This window comes from Astyanax mexicanus, chromosome 12 (assembly GCF_023375975.1).
Source record: "Astyanax mexicanus isolate ESR-SI-001 chromosome 12, AstMex3_surface, whole genome shotgun sequence".
NCBI lineage: Eukaryota > Metazoa > Chordata > Actinopteri > Characiformes > Acestrorhamphidae > Astyanax > Astyanax mexicanus.
The window spans coordinates 33,763,923-33,784,275 of NC_064419.1; the positions used below are offsets into that span (position 1 = coordinate 33,763,923).

Here is a 20,353-nt window from a genome sequence, read left to right on the forward strand (position 1 = left end):
TCACCCAAATAAACAGTTTTCAGGAGAGAAGTATGTGTAGATTATCATCCAGCACTTGTTTGAGTTTGAAAGAAAATGTTTTTTTTTTAAGAATTACAGAATTATTGTTTACTTAGGTGCTCCCCCCAACATCCTCACACCCCCTACTCCCCAGCAGCGAGACCTGCTGCATAAGAAGGGAAACATGCCGACACCCTTGTTCCTTTCTATTTTGGCTTAAAACGCTCCATAAAATCCGGTATTAAAATAGACCAGAAAAAAAAATGTTTATTGATAGTGTGCCCTATAACACACCTTAAAATACGGTAATTGCTAGTTGTTAATATATTAATACATTACATTATTTTATCATGACATGCTGGATAAGCTTTACCGCAGCCAAGTAAACAAACAACAAAATGTTTTAATTAAACCCCTTAAAAGAATTATTCTACTCAACCACGCAGCACTGTGGACCAGTAACATCACCCTCCTCACCCCAAATCAAAGAAAACAGTATAGAATGTACAAAAATACTTTAAAATAAAGATTAACATTCCTCTGTACGGTAAAAAGAAAAAAGTATGTGAAACCTTTGGGATTTCATAGTGTTCTGCATAAATTTGTCATAAAATGTGATCTGATCTTCATCCAAGTCAAAGGCACTGACAAAAGTAACATTTAACATGTCTAAAATAATTACGCAAAAAATATATAATCAATCATGTCTTCACTGAGAACAACCAATTAAAAACCTCTTAGTGACAGGGGAAATAGTGTGTGGACTCTGCTGATGCAGCAATTCCGAGTAGCATCACAGCGCTCTCGGAAAAAAAAAGTGCAGTGACTCAGTTCTGATACATAAGCTCACAGACGCCTCATTCTGCGGACATCACCCTTTGAAGTTATGTGGGGAGAGAGCGCCATCTACCCAGACAGAGAGATCAAGGCCAAATGTGCTCTCTCAGGGCTCCGGCAGCCGATGGCAAGCTACATGAACAGGATTTGAACTGGCGATTTTCTGATTATAGTGGCAGCGCTTAGCCCGCTGGACCACGATTAGAGCTAATTTGACTGATACAAAAGGCTTAGACTTTTTGAGTTTGCTCTGCTCAAGAAGGACACACATAAGTAAAACCATGCCTGGGCAAAAAAAAAGCTTTCAAAGGATCCACTATCAATTTTTTTTATTTACACATAGCTGGAAATGGTAAAAAAGTGCTTTAAAATATTTTGTACAGTAACACAAACAAGCTACAAATGGAGAGAGTTTGGTAGTGTGGCTACTTAAGTGAGCAAGAAGTGGGCACCCAAGAGCACAGGGGAGACTCATTAATGAGGTAAAGAAACACACCAGAGTGACAGACACATATTTAAAGGCATCAATGATACAGGCTAATATCTGTGTTCATGAGTATAAAATATTCATACAATACTCATTCACATACTTTTTCTTGCCACTAAATACAATGTGCAGTGTTTTACATTGTTTGCAGGAAATGTAAACGACAGTTGCGTACACAAAAGGCATGCTATACTGATATTGAAGCATGCATAAGTTCTAAAACCATTTTTCCTGCAGTGCTGACGTAGCTGTGCTACCTGTTCTCAGAGAGTCTGCGCAGAGCGCTGCAGATGAGCCACAGTTGTGCAGAAAGAGCATCAGCAGGTTTAAGAGTTTAAAGCGGAGCTCTCAGAGGAGCAGCTCGCGTCTCAAATAACAGCTAACAGCTCATGTGTCAACTTGTTGCAGCCCCTGGCATTTGGATGTAGGCTACAGGCTACACTACGCTAGTGTGTGGATGTGTGTGTGGGTGTGGGTGTGTGTGTGTGTGTGTTGGGCCTCATTCCCACACTGCCGCTTCACACACACATGGTAGATCAGACTAATTCGACCATACAGGGACTCCGTACTCCACACCTCAAACGCAGAACAAACCCAGAACATGACTCATACCAGCGCTAACCTCCCTCTCAAACACCCAAACACAGCTGGCAACATCTGCAGTTTACCCGCATGCAGTGTGCATTCTCAGCGAGCTGTGGCAGTACAAATAACACAACTCAATGTTCTTACAACTGACAACAAAATGACAACAAGCAAAAGCAAACAAACTCTCTGTACCAGTTTTTAAATAAAAAGCTCAGTATTTACATTTTTTGTTTCAACTGTAAAATCTTTGAGAAAAATACTGTTACACACTAGGGTTCTGCCATATCACATCTCGTTTTGAAAAAAAAAAAAAATTGTATTATCATCTTGAAAGCAGTCTACAGTTACTATTATTTTACCCTCAAGCTTTAAGAGTATTTTGCATAATTGTTAATGCTTGCAGTTTATATGTATACATTAAATTTTCTGCACTTTAGTACTGTGGTAGTCTGAGTAAGTTACTATTGTTTACAAAATGAACAAAAGTTTATTTTGTTTCAAAAGATTAGTTTGTTTCTACTGAATGTTTAAAACTATTAAACTATTATGTATTTTATATATTTATGTTATACATTTTTTCATATTATTTTACATTATTCATATCACCAACAATATTGTTCACAAAAGTATCGTGATATATGGTAACATTATTTTAGGATGTTATCTTTCACCCCTATTACACACATCATACACCTCTGAAAAAAATTAAGAGACCACTTTAGTTTCTGAATCAGTTTTCTCTGATTTTTCTATTTATAGGTATATGTTTAAGTTATTCTAGAAACTACGGGCAACATGCAGAGCTTTCAGACCTCAAACAATGCAAAGAAATCAAGTTCATATTCATAGAGTTCATAGAGTATTCATAGAGTTCAAAAAACAATATTTGGTTCCATGCATCTTGGCATGTTCTCCTCCACCAGTCTTACACACTGCTTTTGGATAACTTTATGCCAGTTCTGGTGCAAAAATTCAAGCAGTTCAGCTTGGTTTGATGGCTTGGGATCATCCATCTTCCTCTTGATTACATTCCGGAGGTTTTCAATTTGGTAAAATCAAAGAAACTCATCATTTTTAAGTGGTCTTTTATTTTTTCCAGGGCTGTATGTGTGCATGGCACCCATAGTTAACGTTTTCACTGCTCCAGAGAGTCCTGTTTGATTGGCATTTGCAATACTTCTCTACAGGGATTAGATAAGTGCCGTGTGTGCATTTGCAATTTGAACATTTGTGTCAGCATTAGGTGCAACATAAATAGCTGAATGTATTTACTACTAAAAGGGGTGTCCAGAACCACCTGCAGTGTGTAAATATGTAAACTGATCAGAAGTGTTTCCTCAGGGGATGGCTATTTGGGAACGCCCACACACATTGTGCTATATGTTGTGAGGTGTTATCATGTTGTAAGTATGACTAAATACAGGCCAGCGTACTTATGGCAAGGCAGAGTGAATTATCAGATTTTGAACGAGGCCTGATTAGTGGATGACAAGATGGATGTGACATTAAATTTATGAAGTGTTACACATGTACCAGTACCAGTCAAATTATTGTTTTTCTTTATTTTTATATATTATCTACATTGTAGATTAATATTAAAGACATGAAAACAATTAAGGGACTCATATGGAATTATGTAGTAAACAAACCCCCTGAACTAATCCTGATTAACTGAGATGGGTGATTTGGGATGAGCTGGACCACAGCGTGAAGGAAAAGCAGCAGCTATTGTTCAGCGCCTCCAGGAACTCTATCAAGATGCTGAGAAAACTATTCCAGGTGACTCTATCTCATGAAGATAAAGTATAAAACAAGTTCTGGTTTGTTTAACACTTTTTTTGACAAAAAATATTCTGCATGTGTTCCTGTATAACTTTAATGACTTTAATATTAAATTTTACTTTTGACTGGTACTGTATGTCATTACCACCTACAGTGGACGGCACAGTGGATGGTGATGATTGTGACTGGCGGCTTTTGGCTAGAATTGTCCATGGGAAAAGACAAGCAATTCTTGCTGAAATCATAAATGCAGAAGGCCCCACTGTAGGTCAGTGCAGCATACTTTAGCTTCTATGGGACATAGAAAAGTCATGGGACACCATTTTAATCCCATGTCCCATGACATTTTGCATGGCAGTATGTATGTGTATATATATATATATATAAATATATATATATATATATATATATATATATATATATATATATATATATATATATATATATATATATTATAGATAGATATATTAGTAGTAGTAGTGTATGTAATAATACAATTAATAATAATAATAATAATAATATACTGTAATGGGGAATGATACTATTTAACGTATATATTTACATATATGAAATAATACATTGGACATATTATTACACACGCACACACATATATATGCTCGTATAAATACTACACAGTCTCTTGCCCAATTACTTTTTTATAATACATTATGTCTGTATTTCTGTAGTATGTATTTTATATGTAATCTACTGTTTGTTTTAGTATTATAACTCTTAGTGGGGATCAGTCACATCTCTGGTACTTGCAAAGCAATAAATACATACTCCATATACACACACATATACACACACACACACTCTGGGACTCACCGTGCTGAACTTGTAGAGTTGTGCTCCTCACTCTCCGCTCATGTGCTCGCGCTGCTCTCCGCTCATACACACACAGGTTCGCGCGCGGATCACACCAGCATTCCGCCTGTAGTCGCTCGAGCGCACTCGCCGTGTCACTCTCACGCGCTCTCACACACTCCTCCGCGAGCCTCTCTCACACACTGCGGCGCGCGGATCCGCTGCTCCGGCCGAACGCGGAGAGTGTCGCGCTGATTTACTCTGTGCTGCTCCGGGACTGCGCGCGCTGCACCTTCACACGAGCAGCCGCGCCCCCTAGCGACAGGCATTCACCCACACACACACACACACACACACACACAATGATATTAACTTAATGATGGTAAGATACGAAAAATTATACAAATAAATAAATAAAATAATAATAATAACTATTATTATTATTATTATTATTATTATTATTATTATTATTATTATTATTATTATTATTATTATTATATCCTTAACAGTGGTTACAGGCATGGGCAAAATTTTGCCCCCTGGCCAAAAGACACATAGTGCTATTTATATTTTAATAGAGCAACACTACAGAAATAATAATATCATGGAAATAACAATAAAACAAATTTCAGTCAATTATAATCCATTGTTAATCTGTTTTTTAAAAAATAAACAAAAACAGCATTACTAGCATAACCAAGCTTTACCACACTAGTTGAGCAGCATGACCAGCAAGACCAACTTGGTCGACCAGTATGACCAAGCCCATCAACCAGCAAGGCCAACAGTATCCAATGCATCACACGTTATGCTTGTCAAGAACTAGTTAACCAGCTAACTCATCAGCATAAAATAACTTTTCATCTAGATTACCATCTTTTAAACCACTTAACCATCAATGACCAGCCTAAACGTTCTGAAACCAGCTACAATGCAAATTAGTATTTAGCTGGATTTGTCAGCAGGGTAAAAAAATCCTTACAAAAGTTTGGGCACCCTAAGTATTGTAATGGCTCATATTGATCTTGTTTGTGTCAGTCTCTCAGACCTGTCAACTACTGTAAAAAGGAACAGTCAACTTAATCAAATTTCCAAACTTTATGTACATTTTACTAATGCTTATCAACCTCCTCTAATTAACTACCTAAATATATGAATACAAAAGCATTCAGAACCCACAAGGCAGGGAGGAGGTTTCAACAGTTGCTGACTGTTTAGTCGAAGTGTGGAAGTCAGGATGAAATCTGAAAGATTTAGACCGCTCATATGCTGGTAAGACAGGCAAATCAAAAATTCACATATGACTGCCAAGAACCTTCATAAATATTTAGTGTTTTGTCTAGTCAAGGTGGTGGTGCACTGTTCCGCTGTGTAGTGTTTTTTTTTCATAAATAGTTTTATGGTAAAGTCATTGGTCAACTCATCTTTAATATTTTTAATTTAAGCCACGTTGCTGTGTTTTGTTGACTGATTTCCTGTAGTATTTTTTGAAATAGAATGTCTGCTAGATGTGTTTAATGTAAATGTTAGGATTTTACAATGCTACAATGTTGTTATTTGTACGCTAATGATCCCTGTGTAACAGTAAGTCACATTCAATCCTGGACTGAAAACCACTACAGGAAGGCTGCTTGACCTTTGCCTTAGAGCTGATTAGTCATGGCTGTGCTTCACTCGGGCTGGGGATGGACTTCATGTGATACGTCAATCATCAACTGAATTAATGCTGCATTTACAGTCACTGCAGACGAACTGCTTTATGTAGACAAATAATGTAAAACATGTAAATAAACAGGTAAAATGAGAAGAAGAAAAAAGAGCCAGTTTTGTTCACAGCGCACCTTGTTCCAGCTAAATAGTGGCTGGAAATACAGTGGGTGTAAGTATAGAGCGAATTAGCCAGATATTGATAATCACGTTCTGCTTTTTTTATATTAAAATATGTACAGCTCTGAAATAAAATAAAAGACCACTTCAGTTTCTGAATCAGTTTCTATGATTTTGCTATTTATAGGTATATGTTTGAGTAAAATGAACATAGTCGTTTTATTCTATGAACTATGGACATCTCTCCCAAATTCTAAATAAAAATATTGTTATTTGGAGCATTTATTTGCAGAAAATGAGAAATGGCTGAAATAACAGAGTTTTCAGATGTCTAATAATGTAAAGAAAACAAGTTCATATTCATAAAGTTTCAAGAGTTCAGAAATCAATATTTTGTGGAATAACCCTGGGTTTTAGTCATAGTTTTCATGTATCTTGGCATGTTCTCCTCCACCAGTCTTACACACTGCTTTTGGATACCTTTATGCCACACCTAGTGCAAAAATTCAAGCAGTTCAGCTTGGTTTGATGACTGTGATCATCCATCTTCCTCTTGATTATATTCCAGAGGTTTTTAATTTGGTTACATCAAAAAAAAAAAACATCATTTTTAAGTCTCTTATTTTTTTCCAGAACTGCATGTGTCTGATGACCATAGAAACCGCCTATCAGTAACCCAGCAATAGCTACCACTTACCAGTAACCTGATAACCATGGAGACAATCAACTGGTATACCATAGCAGCTACCAGCAGCCCCCCTGATTACCATAATGACCATATTGTAATTTTCAAGTTATAAAGAGGGATACTATAGCAATCTCCTAGCATTACCCTGAAAACCACAGCAACCTCAAATCCAGCCTAGCAGTATTGCAGCAACCAAAGTTTTCAGTACCCAGACAACCATAAAGACAGTCTAGTCACAGCCAAGTAATCAAATGTGTTATCAACCTGAGAACCACAGCGACCACCTAATACCACACAACAAATCAAATGTGTTACAAAAGTACACTCTTAGGTATATATCCCCTGCAATACTATATAAACAATAAATATTTATAAAAAAATAACCTTTTTTCTTTTCTTTATCCTTTTGATGATCATTTTCTACTAAGTGGCCTAAAAACATCCTTCTACTAGAAGCTAATATAGAAGTCCTGAAGCGTCTGCCCATTGACTTATATAATATGCATGTTTTGTGCCCTTTCAGAGGAACCTGTTGAAACTGGTTGATATGGTAGAAAATTGACCGTACACTACAGATACCGCAGATAGAGAACAAAACCAAAAAAACCTGATGTACTCCTTTAAAGTCTTGTGGCTCTGTATCTGTTGCTTGGTTCAGTCCCACTTTTGACCTTGACGCCATTTTAGCCACAATACCTATTGTTACAGCTCCACAGAAATACACAACATCAACTACAGCACTCAGAGCTCGCTGAGAAGCTCTCCTGCAGTGGAAAATCACCTCTGTCTTAAAGAGGAAAAATGTCACTCATGCTTTCTTTGCCAGTTTTATTAAAGGATCTGTAACCCTGCTCTGTAATTGACCCACGCCCCTAAAATAGACAGACGCTGAGAGATGTTTGCTTTACTTAAGACCGTCAGTAACCCTTAACACTAAATTAGCCTCACAGCTAGAAAATATCATGAAGTGCAAACTTTTACTCTGGCTGTGTGCAAACCAACATATTTTTAATATTTATTCTAGTGTAAACAAAACTCTTTTGGAAAAGAATAAAAATACTGCAGTTATTTCGGTAAGCAAACAGCTGAGCTGAGTTAAAACTAGCATCATAAAGAGATAAATCATATCAGTTTTGCTCCTTTTGCTTTTACATTTAATTGTATTGAAAGGGGCACTAAACCCCCTGATTTTAGATTAGACTTTTAATTAGACTTCACCCTCAGTTCAAATAAAAAATTGGTAGGAGTAGTTTGGGAGGGGCACTGGGTGATGTCTGGGTTTAGAGGCATGGCTGAGCTGCAGCAACAGCAGTGCGCCTCTGATAGTGGTGTTATGCAGATGGTTGGATGTCAGCAGGAGGCAGTATTATTGATTGATTGATTAGCTATTTTTGACGTGTCTGTGTAACAAATTTCAAGGACATATCATTCATGCCTATAGCACAGTTAAACCTGAGGGGGCGCTGTAGAGATGGAAATTGCCACAATAAAATCATTTTTTAAAGGTTAGGCAATGTTTTTAACATTAAAGCAGGACTGATATGTTTGATTACTCAAAATTTCAGCTATTAATGGGAAAAAATATGGTTGAGTCTCATGTTTGCTCTCTGGAGCTTGGCAGACAAGCTAATTCTGTTAGGTTTCACATTTTATCATTGAAGTTACACAGCTAACGTAGCTATAGTCAGCTAGATCACGCTAGCTATTAAGTAATAGGAGCCTCTATCATACATCTTAACTCTGTAGCTGTGAAGCAAATATTGCTAATACACAATGGAAGCTTATACTACACCAATTTAGCACCGTAGCTATGAGGCTAATGAAGCTAAGCAGTAATGTAAACACATAGGAGCTAAATTCGGAGAACTAGAGGATGCTCCAGAAAAGAAAAGGTTCCAATGGAGCACTGTTTGGAGTATGGTGTAATAATATCTCCTGTTTCCGCACTGAAGACATAATTTTTAAAACTTTAAAACTGCAGTCAAAAGTCTTTTAAACATGCTCTGTGATACATTGTGTCACAGTAGCTGACAAAATAAATGCTTGTTATATACAGGGATATTTCCTTAGCATTTTTTTTTTAGCAAATAACATAATAGTTTTAATAAGTTTCTAAAAGTTTCTAAAACAATATCCCAGACAAGTAGTTAGACACTATTTTAATGTGAGTTTTTATCCATTTAGCCCCATTCACCTGCACTAATTGAGGATTCAAGTGCTAAAGGCTGAATGGGTGGTGCTAAAATGCTTTTAAGCGACAGTCTGTAAGTTTTGAGGATTTGGGGATTTAGAGACCTCTCTGGTGAGAATGTGTAATTGCACAGAGCATGTAGAAGAGTACTTTTAATGCAAGTTAACGTAAAATTCTGTGTATCTAAGTATATTGTTTTGTTAGTTTTGTTCATTAATAAAATACTGTCAAAATGTAGAAAGCAAATTCACCCAAGGAACCTAACAAAACACTGTTTTATTTTAGAATGAATATGTTAGACATTGCAGGGATGGTCAAGCCAGGATACTGATATGATTAGTTAGCATATTTTGGTCCCTCCCCACACAAGAATACCTCTGGTTTAAATTTAGAAGCACATTTCTTAGAGACTGCTACTTTAATATCAATGGGCAGCGTTAAGTTACTTTAGGCCAAATCGGTAGAGCTACACTGTTTCATGGATATACAGCTCTGGAAACATAATTCTTTTCTCTGATTTCGCTATTTATAGGTATATGTTTGAGTAAAATGAACATTGTTGTTTTATTCTATAAACTACGGACAGCAGTTCTTCCAAATTCTAAATAAAAAGCATTTATTTGCAGAAAATGAGAAATGGCTGAAATAAAAAAAAAATTCAAACCTCAAATAATGCAAAGAAAACAATTTTAAAAGTTCAGAAATCAATATGTGGTGGAATAACCCTGGTTTTTAATCTGCTTTTGGAAAACTTTATGCCACTCCTGGAGCAAAAATTCAAGCAGTTCAGTTTGGTTTGATGGCTTGTGATCATCCATCTTCCTCTTGATTATATTGCAGAGATTTTCAATTTGGAAAAATAAAAGAAACTCATCATTTTAAAGTGGTCTCTTATTTTTTTTGTAAAGTATTTGTCACAAAAGCAATTAATTTAAATTTGTGCAGTTTAGCTTGCATATATGAAGAGTATAGACTGGAGGACTGAATGATATGTATAACAAAGTTTATTTACAAAAGTACAAAAAATTTGGTTTACCCTGATAAGTGCTCTTTAAGATGACAAGAAACATACATCCAATCAGGTGGACTTTCTTCTCTGTTCTATTGTGTGTACTAAGTGCTGTGGCCGTTGTTGGTACTGCGGGATGTATTCAGATGAGGCCCTGCTGGAAGAGGATCTAGAACCCTTTGCACACTCTGCAGGTCCAGTATGAATAAACTCTGAAAAACCTGCAGCTCCACATTAATCGAGTCTGACATGAAAACAATAGTTGTGAGGCACATGGCAGGAATCCACAGTACACACACACACACACACACACACAGATAGAGAGAGCAGAGCCCAGTGCTTTCCCAGGCTGCACAGTGCACAATAACAATACATGTCCTCAAGTTTGACCCACACTTTATTGTGTCTCAGGAGGTTCAGGGTATAAAACAACAACTCTCCATAAACCTGGGGCACACGAAATATTTGGCACATGACCAACTTTCCACTTTAAAAATGTTCAAATAATGTCAGTTGTAGTTCCAGTAATCAATGTTTAATGTTAAATGGTAAATAAAAAAAGTTATAAAAAACAACAACTAATAATTCAACGTTGAACATTTGAACATTGAACTTTGAACACATTATATCTTGGTCTTATAAATATGATCTTGAAAATATGATTTTCAACCCTACCTATTTCAACCAGTTTACAAATCAAGGTTCATAAAGACATGGCTGAGGGAGTTTGTTGTGGAAGAACTTGACTGGCCTGCACAGAGTGTGTTCGTTCTGAGCTAGGCCATCTTGTTCAACATCTATGTCTTAACTTACCAATCTGCTTCAGGATAAATGGCCGAAAAAGTCCTATAACACACTCATAAACTTTGTGGAATCCTTCCCATAACAACTGAATCTGTTATGGTTGCAAAGGAAGGGCCAACATCATATAAAACTATATGGATTAAAGGGGTCATATACATCTTATTCACAAGTTTTTAGGCTATACAAAACATGTTTATGAACTTGTTTGCATTACATTACTCTCACATAAAAAGATTTCACCAGCTATTCACTATTCTTGCCAGTTTCAGTCCATTTCAGAATTGGCCATTTTAGGGCTCCGTCTCTTTTATGCAAATAAGCTGTTTTTGGAAAAAGCATACAAAAAGTGAGTTTTGCATAATACGTCTCTTAAAAGAATGAGCTGTCATTTAAGTTTACATGCGTGTAAAGGCAGATGAGCAAATACTTTAGGATATAACATTAGATTTAACATTATATAAATGTTGACATGGTGGCTGGGTAACAGATCGACAGGTGTTTAAAATTAGCTTCTTTAGTTTATACAGAAGCTCTATAGCAAACATGTAATGCACTGTTTTTGCCCATCAATTAACACTGTTGTCTTCGTCACAAGGCTGATGTACTTAACAAGTAACTGAATTGTATCCCCCACCAATAATATATTGTCCAACAATTAGGCCCATTTCACCCCTTGACCCTACCCCTTACCTCTACCCCTCTCTTTTGCGCGTACACACCATGGGGAAGGGGGGTAGCAATTCTTGTTAGGCTGGAGGGGTAAGGGGAAGTATAGGGCTTTTTAGCCCTTTAAACTGAGATTTTCAGGGGCACACTTCAAACGAAGGGGTTATAGAATCACTGGTAAGGTGGAAACACAAAGTGATGCTTAGCACTACTTTACCAGAGTTTAATGTGTAGTTTTAATATTTTATGGTCACTAGTAGTTTGTCTCAGTAGCTAGCTAAGCTAACTTTCCCGTTCCACCTTAAATATTGCAACAGCTGGCAGAAGCTGCAGCATTTAAGGCAGAACAGAACAAGAGCTAATTTTAGCTCCACATAACAGAGGAATTAAGGAATGGACAATAATTAATTGTCCCGTTTCTGAAGACATACAATACCCTAAATTAACTAGTTAACCAGCAGTAGCTAGGTAACTGAATTTTGGGCTCCTAATGACGTATCGGGTGCTTAAAGGGATGTCCCTATTCTTAGGGTGGAGGATTTCACCCCTTCTCTTTGTAACTCTGTTCCAAGAGAAAGGGTTACACTCGAAAAGAAGGGATAGGGGTAAATTGTATGGCCAAGGGGTGAAATGGAATTGGGCCTTAGAACTGGTGTCACAAGGCTAATGTAGCTAACAAGTAATAGCTACGAAGCTAATGTAGGAGCTATGAAGCTAATGTAGTGAACAAGTGTGACGGAAGAGTGAGGATATGGATGGACAGAGGGAACAGGGAAGGTGCAAAATACAAGAAGAAACTGCAGAACAACTTGTTCCAATCTTCTTCGGAGCTTAGGAGAAACTCTAACTTTCAGCAGGACAATGACCCCAAACACAAACAACACAGGAGTGTTAAGAGTGTCTGAAGAAGAAAGGTCAATGATCAGTTAACGTTCTACGTTCACCTCACCGAAGACCAAACTCTACACTAACTCTGATATACTAACGCTGATTGAGTAGCAGGTCAAGCTCCTGCAGGGTGGCCTTTACCTGCAAGACTAATTTGAAAGGTTTCCCACTGAAGGTCAGAACTGGATTAATCTGGTGGTCAGCGGTTAGTAAAGGCCAGTGTACGTCTCAGACCCCCAGGGTGCAGAGATAATGTAGTTTGCGTAGGTGTGAGAGTGTAATTGCTGGGATACACTGATGCAGAGGGAAAGGTTAAAGTCAGATTGGTGGTCAGGAACTGACCAAAAATGTGGCCACTCTCCAAAATCAACAAGACCCTCCATCTCTGACACTGAAGGAATGCTGCAGGTTTGGTCTGAGGGTGAAAACATGGCAAAGAGTGTTAGAAAAAGTAATCTAAGAACTAATATGTATAACTAATATATATATATATATATATATATATATATATATATATATAAGTATTCTGTAGTAACTGTAATAAAATCTTCAGGATGTGTCATTAGGTATTAAGGAAATATGCTAAGTTTAAGGACCGGTATCTCTTGACAGCAGTGATTCAGCCAGTGTGCTCCTTTTTAGTTGTGAATTATGGAATAGACGTCTTTTTGTGTTTCAGACCCTGATCCCACCCACTGCCCATTTTCCAGTCCTATTTCCACAGCCCAGGTTGCCAAGTATGTAAAACAATAGCAGGTGAACACAGTGCTGCAACCATAAAAGTGAGCAAGCAAACTGGATCAGTAACCTAAAAAGAATTAATCTGCATTCTTCTGAAAACCTTTATGACCAGAGACAAGTAAAATGTGAGGAAATAATATTGTCAGTGTGTTTAATAGATAGGGACGCGTTAGAGCCCAGAAGGACTACAAGACAGGCGCCAAGCTGGTATTTTTTCCTGAACAGGAAAGCACTGAGCTAACACTTTTTGGTTAGTAGAATGTTCTCTGAATTTTACAATTCACGTGTTAAGTTTTCTGGATGCTCTAAGAATGTTTTATTTAACATTTCTAAATGTTCTGGTTACATCTGTAATGTTACTATTAGCATTTCCCTAATGTTAGTTCAGTCTAGCGCGAAACATTATTTGTTTCTGGAACATTATTTATGTAATGTTGCACGCTAACCTTCTTGGAACCTTTTCAAAACATTACAAAATGTTCTTATAATGTTCTTTGTTAGCTGGGAAATCAGAGCATTTCAGATTAAAAACCAAGTCAATCTTTACTGATTTACTGATTCTTCAGTTTAAAGGAGAAGTTCAGCACATGATTGATCAATAAACCCAGATAATAAGCTTATTTTGTTAAAAAAAACACTGCACTCTGACTGTCGCCTATGAGACATCTCTGTAAACAACCCCACTATATAGTATCACAAACTATATAGTTATTTCTGGGGAGGTTCTAGTCAGGCTACAGCACAAGATGCGGTGCAGGTTTAACGCAGAAGTATAAATTGGCCTTGGTCTAATGTTTGTCAGTGACGTTAGCTAAAGAAACACACATCCGGTGCAGAATACCTTTTGGCTGATCAACTGAATAGGGCCAGAGATCAATCAGACCATTCGATTTTCACCGAACTTCTCATTTAAAGCAGGGTTAATCAGTACAGGAGCCTCATAATGAAGTGGATTTATGTTCATCATCAGATCTTCAGGGCTGTGATAAATCCTCCCTACTGTACAGGCAAACGTCACTTAACAAAGTCAAGCTGACCTGCAGCATCAAAATACCTCTCAAAGTAAACAACACACTAACTGCAGTGTGTGTTTGAGTGTGTAGGAGAGTGTGCCCCAGTGAGTGAAGAAAAACAAGGCAATTAGCATTTAGCTGTTTTTTTGCTGCAGCATGCAAATGTAATATTTTCTCCCGTTTTTCCTGTAAGCGGATGATCTAATAGAGCTCCCACCGAAGCATACTAATCACACGGTTCACCTCAATTACAGAGAGGAGAAAAGCACCAAGCCCACTGTGGGGGTAAAGAGCTAGATAGCAAGCGGAGATCATTTTATATCTAGCATTACTGCTTACAAATTAATAATTGTATATAAATGATCTCTCTTACATTTACGCTGCAGCAGGTAGAGATCATAGGCACAGATCATAACCTGTCAATGCAGATCACATCAGTTTCTGGTTCCTTTTTGGATCTTGATTCTTTCACATGTTCTCTTGGAGGCTCTCTTTTTGTCTTGCATGCTTTTATTGATTTGATATTTCTTATTGATATATTGATTTTACTACTAGGAAAGTCAGCAAAGCTTCACCAACCAATGTAGTTAATTATTATCACTTCTATTGATTTGTGTCTTATTAAATCCATACATCCATTAAATACATACAGGACTATCCCACTTTTATCCGTCAAAATGCTTCTGTGGTGTTTGTGGCTCAGTGGTTAGAGATTAGAGAGATAGGTTGACACTTTACAAGGACAATTACACATTTAAACAACACTGAGACTTTACTGGCACTGAGACACTTTACCATTGTGCTGCTATAGCAAAACTTGCACTCTTAAACTTGGACTTTATGTTGCTGCTACTTGCCTACTCTTCCTTTTTTGTATTTATCTTGATGTCTATTTTATTCTATTCTAATTTATTTGATTCTATTTTATTTTATCTATATTCATCTATTTTGGGTGTAAACTGGACCCTAAGATTACAATTTCATTCCACCTCATATACCACATGTGATGTGAATGACAATAGAATGACAAAAGTCTCATTGAATCATTGAATCCTTAAATCCTTAAGATTTCCCACCACGTTTCTTGGACCCTGTCAGATCAGGCTCAAGAAATGGTCTGTGAAGTAGGCCGATTATTATGCTATGGCATAATAATAACCATATAGCAGTTTACAGATTTATAGTTGACGTGTAGTTGACTGTGATTTTATGTTTTTTGGATACAATCCGGGTTAGCACCTGAACATCCCTTTCAGACAGCTTCCTCTTACAGCGTCCACAGTTAATCCTGTTGGATGTGGTTCGCACTTCTTGGTGGTATGCTGACATTATCCTGGATACCGTGGCTCTTGATACATCACAAAGACTTGCTGTCTTGGTCATAGATGCGCCAGCAAGACGTGCACCAATTTGCCCTCTTTTGAACTCATGTCACCCATAATGTTGTGTGCATTGCAATATTTTGAGCAAAACTGTGCTCTTACCCTGCTAATTGAACCTTCACACTCTGCTCTTACTGGTGCAATGTGCAATTATTGAAGATTGGCCACCAGGCTGCTCCAATTTAGCCATGAAACCTCCCACACTAAAATTAATGTCCAACTCCTGTAAGTATGGTGTCTAGTTTTCTTGTTTTGGATGCACAAAATACAGTAAAATGCATTATTAACTAGTATCGCTGAAATTCATAAATGCTAAATGACTCGTCAACCAGTTGTGGCAAACTCCTCTCCAGCTAACTTTTGGAAATGATGTAAATGGAAATAGTGTAAAATTATGTTTAACAGGAACTCCATCATGTCCATTCCCAGCTCTGGCATCCAACTTCCAAGGCAAACGGAATATTCAGTATTAGTTCCTCTCAGTGGTTCTTCCTTATGTTCTTGAGTGGACCAGATGAACCCTGAACCAGAGTCAGAAACATTACCTCAGTTCACAGTCGTCACAGCTGTGTTTATTTACTGTACTGAGTTTAAGAGCTGTTCTCCTTCACCTTATCTCCAGTCGCCTGTTTAATGAGCTCAAATGGAGCTTTATTTCTCACTCTTATCACACTTCCTCTAACAACTAACCAAGTGTTCAGCACGTATTTAGCACTCACATGCTAACACACTTACATCAGGTCAGTTTTCTCCACTTAGATGGAGAGAACTTACAATTAAAGAGACGTCTGTCCAACAGAACTCTTCTACTTCTGACCTAAAAGTGATAGTGTGGGAAAATCACCACAAAATAGCCAGTCTGGTTTAATGTAGCTAATGTAGCTAACTTACCAAAAACTCCCATTATACAATGCTCACTGCACAAGGCAGAGACATTATAAATGAGGAAACCAAGAGCATTGACTGGAGTATGAATGGGATTTCTCATAACACCTTTTCGCAACAAGAACCAATCAGTTTGCTGATTGTGCTGAGACAGAAGGAAGCTCCTCCTTACTGTGGAGATCTGTGGAATCGCAGTAGCCAAAATAAAGCAATTTTGGTAGCTTTATTGAATCAAACCATACAAAATATGCATGAGGTTTTATAAGATTTCGTTTATGTTTATTAACTGATAATGTGAAATTCAGTATTCAATATTTTGGCCTCTGCCCATTCTTTAAAGATAATTACTCAAACTGTGGCAGAGCTTAACACAGGGAGAAGACCGCTAACTGCTAATTCTGTTACAGCTAACTGCTAATTCTGTTACAGCTAACTGCTAATTCTGTTACAGCTAACTGCTAATTCTGTTATCAGCTAGCAAATGCCTGCTCAGGTACAATGTGTAAAAAAAGTGCAATAAATATGTTCACTGTAAATATTTTCTCTGGAAAATCATATTAAAATAAAAAATACACTGTTTATTAGAATGTGTCATGTGATTTTTGTGTAGAAATTGCTGTATACTTGAACAAAGTACTGTTTAAATGGAATTGAATCTGTGTTTATTTGTTTGCTTTTTGTCAAAACAAACCATGACATAAAAAGTAGCAAGTTTTTCTGTAATTTTCCCCCTATAATTCCTCAGATATAATAATTTTACCTTTAAATACAATTTATAACTGCAAGAACACATGGTACTAAAGACACACTGTTAAAGAAATGTCTGTAAAAGGACTGTAATTTTCTATCAGCAGGGTGGCCGGGAAATGTCTGTTAAATGTAGTAATTTTCCGTCAGTGTTCTTTAGAGATGTACCTAAGTACTGAAATGCTGCATCTGTATCTACTGGTGTACTATTTTACTTTCCACAATGTTAATTTTATTTAATTTTATTTAATTTTTGTTAATGTTATTCTGATACATTTTCTTATGTGCCGCATCTTTACCTGTTACAATTATAAAAATCCTAACAATATATTCCAAACCCACATTATCACTGAAGCCAGAGCGGTAGATGCTCTGCACTGACACCAAGTTTAATGAAGCTCCTCATCATCGAGTGAATCAAGTGATCAAGCTGATCTTATAAGAAGATCACACTGTTCCGGTTCAGCCTTTCACTCTGAGAACTTTCCACTGCTTTCTGTAATAACTACACAACACAGTACTGTACTTCTACTTTAAGTACTTTGGTAGCACAGTTTACAATAAACTATTAAGTACTTTAGTACGTCCACTTAAATGTGTTGTTTAAATAACACTTCAGCTTCTACTCAGGTCACTGTTTTGATAGAGCACTTGTACTTTTACTAAGTCTGGGTCTTTAATACTTTAAACATGTCTGGTGTTCTGATATGTTTCATGATTTTACAGCATTGTAAAAAAAGAGTGCTTCGGCTATGCTTAGGATACTATGCTTCTGGATTTATAATCCAAAAAGAGGGCGTTTAGTAGTATTTTTTATTAAATGTTGCCTTTTTCGTTTTTTTAATGTTGTAGTTTTTCATGTTTTAGGAGATTGTTCAGAAATCACTGCCATGATGAAAACTAAATTGAGATACAGGGTGTATCCCAATTGCGTATTAATTGCTTATACTTCATTTTTGAAAGTTGAGTATACTCAAATATCCACAATACATACACAAAACCAGTCGTTTAAATGTTTTTTTTTAATTGCAGTATTATTTACATTGCAGTATTTATTATCAACATATACAATCATATAGAGTGTAAAATATCATTCTCATAATTTATAAAAGGAAAAGGTCCTTTTTAAACACATGGCCCTATATTTTAGCCCTGCCCTATTCACACCCTCTCATTAGTGTTCTCATCTGTCTTATTTGTAACCCAGCCCCCTTGTTATCTTACCCCAGGTGTTCCTTGTCTGTTTCTGTGTAAATTTATCCCATGTTTTACTTTGTTCTCCGTCTAGCTGACCTCTGTTGTTTGTTTGAACATGATGTAGGGAAATGAAGGCTTAACACTTCACCCTATTCCTCTAACCCCAACAAAAAAATCAGGACTGGAGGGGTCAGTGAAAAAGGATTGGCACTTAGAGAGCTGCTCCACCTGTGATCTATATATGGTGTTTTATACAGTATAGAACCAAGGTTCTTTTAGAATAGCTTCGTTTAGAGATTCTTCTGCTGTTTTTTTAAACCATACAGCAGGTTATCAATCCTTTAACTAGGACAAGGTTATTAAAAACAAATTTAAAGAACAGTTTAGAAACCGATCGGTTTTAATAAGGAGTTTCTGTAGCTCTGAACCAGTGAAGGATGTGTTATTTCTGCTTCAGTTCTTTTGCTTGTCTCTCTCATCTCTCTCGTCACTTTGGTCTCTCTTATCTCTTTGGTCTGGGGTCGGCTGTAAATGTTCCTAATGAGCTGCACAGACCGTGATTTAAAATAAAATCCTGATTGCTGCAATTTCAGCGCATTAAAGCTGAGCTGAACGCAGAGACGGCCCCCGCCTTCATGCCCATTACGGAGAAGTGCTCCCCTCTGTTCAGAGTGAAATTACCTCTGTCATCTCAGCTGATTCACACACAGACGCACGCACACACACACACGTACGCATGTACGTACATGCACTCCAATGATTCATATTACCACTTTTTTATCAATAATCAATTTGGGTTGAAAACAGAAAGACAATTTTGTATAATTTTGCTGATTTTCTGTCTGTTGCTGTCTGACTGTATAAACACACAATCACTGACCACTGAAATAAAGCCTGAACTTCAGTGGTGCCATGTGCCGCCTGTCACAGAGCTGATATATCACATAGGTTTTACATTACATTACATTACATTTGGCAGACGCTTTTGTCCAAGTACAAAAGTAATAGAAGTTAAAGGTAAAAACATCTTTAGATAGGGCCTAAAGGAGGTCAAAGGGAAATAATGGGAAAGAGGAGTGAAGGAGGGGAAGAAGGAAATGAGGTTAGAAGTAGTTAGTTAGTTAGAGGTGTTAAGAGAGTAAGTGCTCTTTGAAGAGTTCTGTCTTCAGGAATTTCTTAAAGATAGAGATTTAACACAGTAATCAACAACAGGTTGCTGGGTTCAGTGTAGGGATGGGCAATAATATAATATCAAAACAAATAATGATAGAAAATTCTTTAATGGCAACATCACTGGTGCCTTTGTGGTTATAGCATCAACATCAAGGTTGTGGGTTGGATACCCAGGTTTGGTAGGCCGCCACTGTTGGGCCCTTGTACAAAGTCTTTAACCGTCACTGCTCCAAGGGCACCACAGTGATGACTGCCCACCACTCCGGCATGTGTTCTCACTGTATCACTGTATCAGTCATCTGAGACTGTCATTGCGTGATGTTCATCACAGTAAGCATTGCATGATTAAGGCAAATTTTAAGATGTTTGTAGGTACAGACATCCGTTGAAGGCATTCTTGGTAGTTTGGCTATGGGTTTTATAAAATTTAGAATTTTATGGTCAAGCGAATAAAATATACAGGAAAAAATTAAAAGACCACTTCAGTTTCTGAATCAGTTTTTCTGATTTTGCTATTTATAGGTATATGTTTAAGGAAAATGAACATTGTTGTTTTATTCTATAAAATACGGACAGCATTTCTCCCAAATTCCAAATAAAAAATGGGAAATGGCTGAAATAAGAAAAAAGATGCAGAGATT

General features: G+C 37.1%; 1 protein-coding gene across 3 annotated transcripts in view; it reads right to left on the bottom strand.

Moving 5' to 3' along the window:
* ghra (growth hormone receptor a) overlaps positions 1–4,777 on the bottom strand; it is a 56,880-nt gene extending 52,103 nt beyond the window's left edge. For all 3 annotated transcript variants that reach the window (XM_049485693.1, XM_049485692.1, XM_049485691.1), the window contains exon 1: positions 4,523–4,777. The gene's annotated coding sequence lies outside the window, so the exon portion shown is untranslated. The remainder of the gene's footprint in view (positions 1–4,522) is intronic.
* Positions 4,778–20,353: the final 15,576 nt, after the last annotated feature.